This window comes from Scomber japonicus, chromosome 11, assembly GCF_027409825.1.
Source record: "Scomber japonicus isolate fScoJap1 chromosome 11, fScoJap1.pri, whole genome shotgun sequence".
Lineage (NCBI taxonomy): Eukaryota > Metazoa > Chordata > Actinopteri > Scombriformes > Scombridae > Scomber > Scomber japonicus.
The window spans coordinates 14,403,764-14,408,777 of NC_070588.1; the positions used below are offsets into that span (position 1 = coordinate 14,403,764).

Sequence of the window (5,014 nt, forward strand, 5' to 3'; positions counted from 1 at the left end):
AAGAAATACAATCCAAGAAGTCCACTTGTCTTTGAAGGCTTCTTAGATGCAAAGACACTGCACAGCTGTAGAGACAGGATTTCACCTTTGTGGATAAAATTGTAATGGCAGCAATCAAACAGTAAAAGTGGAATCAGCACAATGACATGCTGTTTTATTGGATGGTACTGCATGCACTGTCTGGCCAGGATAAACTGTTTTGCTGGACAACTGTTTATTTAATATAGAGCCCTCTACATGGGAACCAGTGTGGTTTCAGTGACCTCAATGAACAGAACAGCAAAACTGCTCTTTTTTCATGCAGTTCTGTTTCCAGTCTAAAATCAGCCTCAGTGTCAGTCTTGAAACAATTTCTGAGTAGCACTTCATGTCATCGTTAAAATGAATTCTTGAAAACAAAAACGTCAAATATTGGTCAAACATCCAGCTAGCTTTAGGTGGATTGTTTTGCAGCCTGGTTGTAATTCATTCCATGCAAGTGAACAATTGTTAATAACCAAAACTAGGCCCCAGAGGTACCTTATTTTTGACTAGTAGTGACTCATCAGAGCAATGCTTTGAATAGTAGTTTCCTTTACTCTTCACATTATGTTCTGCCAGCACAAACTTGATGATACACATGCAAACACAGGAATGATGTGTAACAGATTTCTGGGCAGTGATGCACATCAACAGTTGGTGGCAGTAATGGTCTCTAAAAGGTGAACCAATAAGAGAGGGAAGGATGTTCAGTAAATATGCAGCTTTTCAGTTTGGCTGGTAAAGTGTTGTTTTTTTATAGAACTATGGCTAAATCCATCGTTAACTAACTAATCCTCTCTACACACAATCAATGATGGACTTTGAAACATTTATCCTCTGTGTGAATGAAAATAATGCTCATAAATTGGGAAAGCTTAATTTAAACCCATTTAACACACTAATGGCTCAAGACATATCTCTGGATGATTATTAACATACAACCTGGTGTGTTCCTTACTTGGGGATTGTGATTATTGGTGGGATTATGAGATCCAACAGTTTGCCTGCAATGAGATTTGCACAGCATTTAACTCAGCATCCATTCTTGTAAACAGCACAGTGTGACAGAGACAATATGTGACAGATGAAATGCCACACAGGCTACTATTACTCTTCTCCTCCATCTTTCATAAAACCCAGCATTAGTGTGATATGCATGTCGTGCCTCTGCAGTTAAAGCAGCTGATCTCTGCAGGAATGCAGACAGTAATTAAGTGAAAGCATACAGATGGTGTTTAAACAGCAAGCCGCTTGGGGGAGTTAGATCATGATGACAATAAAGCCAAACAAAATTTAGTGCATGGATTTTGCATTGTGAAGGTATCACATGTTTATACAGTCTGACAAGTATGACATGCTAAGCACTGCAGGCCAATTCTCCAGCTGAAGAGGGCTCACTGTGTTATCATGAAATCTTCCCAGACCTTTGTTGTAGACAAACAAAAAGTAATGAAGTGCAAAGCTGAGGGCTGCATTACTTTGTTGGTGTGCATAAAATGGCAGTAATTAGTGATATGGGATGACAGACACATGACAGACAAATTTGGGTTTTTAATTTGATTTTGAATAGGCTACTTAACATGTCTGACAATAGACTTACTACAATTAAAACACATGTACTGTTTTAATTGCTTGTTGTTATTGATAATTGTTTATGGCCAACATAAATATATTACTTTAGTTATTTTAAGACTGACAACTGTAAAAAATAAATTTAAAAAAAAGGTCAGAAGAAAAAACAAACCAAAACAGACAACATGTTTAGTCATAATGCATATTTACTATCCAGGGCAATGTGTCACCCTAAACCTGACAGAACACAGAAGTGTGTTGGTGCGTCGTTAAGCTCTGGCATCCTGCCTTTGGCTGTTAAACTGGACACTTCAATTCAGCCCTACAGGAGGACAGAGAGTGGTAGAGGTTGAGAAAAAGAAATGTATATCTCACTGTTCACTCTGCTATGATCTCAAGCTGAAAGCTCAAATGCATGCCTGGAATATCCCATTAGACATGACACACAAATGTACACACATAAATTACAATATCAGTTTTTGTTAGATGTAACCATCAATGTATGAGAGGGTTGCATGTTTCATTTGTGAAGTGTTTTTTATTGTATCCTATTTTTGATGTGTAATAGAGTACCATATGTGTGCTTTTTTTAAATGTCTTGTACTGTAAGTGTGTGTACATGCTTTCCACCCGAGCTTGTTGCCATCCGCTTTAATGCTGCTATCTAAAAGCCATTACAAGAAAAAGTTGTACACATTTATCTGCAGCAAATGGTGGAAAATTGCCAAAAACATCAAATTTTTCACTAGGCCTGTGGAACACTGTGTACTGTCCACAGCATTGAATCCTTATATCTTGTAGTCACAACTCTAGTCTGCAGCTCTGTCTGTCTGTCTATCTATCTATCTATAATCTATATATCCATCTATCTGAGGAAATGTGGCTTACAAAACCTTAAAGCCTTAGAGAACATGATTGGTTTACGATGAAAGGAATTGACATCTAACTGTTATTCACCTTTTTGTGTTTTGAAGCATAGGGCTGTATTTCTGTGACTGAAGTAGTTCCCAGCAGAGCTTTGTGCAGCTGACAAAAATACCATTTTACAAGCTGTTTTTTTTGTTGTTGTTTTTTTCCCTCACCTGAGAAGCAGCTGAGAATCAATTTGCTTTGGCACTGCTCGTGGTGGTTAGGAGGCCACGTCATTACGTCACCGTATACGTCAGTTACATCGCTGCTTTCCCATAAAGACTCTTCGCCAACTTCGAAGCAACAACAATGAGGAAAAGAAGGAGAAGTAGAAGGAGGAGAAGGAGAAGAAGCAACAACAACAACAATGGCAGACTAGGCATTTGTACAGCTGTTGCTCCTGGCTCTACAAGGCTTCATTGGCATCCAAACATGGCAGATGCAACGTATTGTGCTGCTCGACAGGATTTACGATCATTTACGATCTCGAAGACAGGTAATAACTTAACACGTTTCGACTCGTACTAACACTGAATGTGAGATGGTTATGTTAGCCTTTGTTGTAAGCTTACGTTAGCTGGCAGCTAACTCACAACACAAATGTGTATGAATTTCACCATCAGTCAAATGTTCAAGGGATAATTCACTCCTTATTTGAAAAAACTTATTTAGACAACTGTGGGCTACTTTATTATAGTTTCACTTAGACCAGGGAAGGGGGAAAAATCACAAAAGATCATGGACTCACCGACAGAGAGAGATGCAGCAGATTCCCCCCATGTCAAAATGCAAGCCGTTGGACTATTATAACACACAAACAAATCAACCACACAGTTTAATTTCAAATCTACCAGTTAAAACAGAGGGTAGTATTTTGAACCTGTGACGTGATGTCAGTGCTGCTATAAGCGTCTGCACACACACGTAGTGTTGCCAACTCTTAGCGACTTTTTCAGGTGTTATTGGATAGTTTTCTGATGTTTTGGAGACTCTGACATGAAAGCACGTATCACCCTGCAGTTACTGTCCTCAACGAGCAGCGGGTGCTGCCATGAGCCCCTCCCCCATCCCAAAGCACTCACAGGCGGTCAGGTTCACAGTGGCCTTGCGCAGCAGTCCCAGCTGCAGTCAGAGCAGAGAGGACACCCACACAACTCTGCGTCCAGACTGCAAATGAATTTGTGGGCTTGAGCCTCCATTACAGTCACCATGCGCCCCATTAGTCCCAGAAACGCACTGGTGTCCATCTCCAGCTTTTACAGCAAGGCATCGTTTAGGTCCTTACTGTGCTGTAAGAACCTCTCATCTGCCCTCTCCAGATATTCCAGCAGCTCCATGTTGCTGTCTCGCTTCCTCTTCCCTGTGTTTAAGAATAGAAGAATACGTTAAAGTTTAACACAGTCATAAGTAGATTAACACAGGTTCAGCAGTACAATATATATTCATTTATATTATATGTTTACAAAGTGTCTGGTGAGACAGACTACTGGATACTCAGCAGAACAACTCTTACCTGTTCTGGTCTGGTGGCTTTGACCTGAGCTGCCCAATGGCTGCAGTGGAGTGGCAACGTCAGCTCCCAAGTTATCATCTTGGTCGATGGCAGACAACTCTATAAACCACAAAAAACAGTGTTTTAAACAAACTTGTCCACTACACTTTATATAATGTTAAGCCAACTGAAAGTTGCGTTGGTAGGTGAGCCCATGGCTAAGTAGCGTGCTAACATTAGCTATTGTTACCAAATCTACCCTGTTGTTCAGTTTACGTCAACCCCAGCAAACATAAACATTATCTGAACAAACTAGTAACATAAACTAGTAACAGCCATTCACCAATTGACTATATGCAAGGCGAAAATGATTGAAATGAAACTTACCATGTTCCGTTAGTGGTAATATTATGTTGTCGTTCACCATCGCCTCCAGTGTTGCCGTTGCGGAGTTTAGTGCTCCGGTCACCTGGTCCAGGATATCAAAATGAGGATTTCTCCTTGGCCACCCATTGCTGCTTCGGCCAATGTCCTTCTTTTGGTCCAGATAATCTTTTTGTTAACTTTTTCAGCTTGTTGCTTATCTGTTCAATGGTCCTCTCGTACCCCGCTGCTGCCATCACCCACTGTATCGAAACAAATACCGGCTTGGTCTACGAAGCTCCCTTGAGTTTTCCCTGAACCTCTGCCGTCGACCATACAGCAAGGAGGAAGCTTGTCTCCTCCACAGACCACTGCTGTTTATTTGTGTCCATGGCTTTACTCTTCGTTGGTGTTTTAAAAATGGTGCTTCTTGTGGTCTTGTTTATTGTGGTTGGTCTCAATAACCCCGCCCCTAGCGTAACCAGTTCTTTAGTCCAGCAAAGAACTGGGGCCACTCTGGAACCGTTTTATTTTGGCCAAGAGCCAGTGCTTTGTCTGTGGAAACAGGAAAACCGGTTCAAATTAAGCACTGGACCAGAACCAGCACTGGAACTGTGTTGGTGGGAAAGGGGTAACAGACACTGTTTTTTTTTACAT

The 5,014-nt window shown here is 40.9% G+C and overlaps 1 pseudogene; it reads right to left on the reverse strand.

Moving 5' to 3' along the window:
• Positions 1-3,531: 3,531 nt before the first annotated feature.
• On the reverse strand, positions 3,532-4,749 carry LOC128368365 (uncharacterized; annotated as a pseudogene).
• Positions 4,750-5,014: the final 265 nt, after the last annotated feature.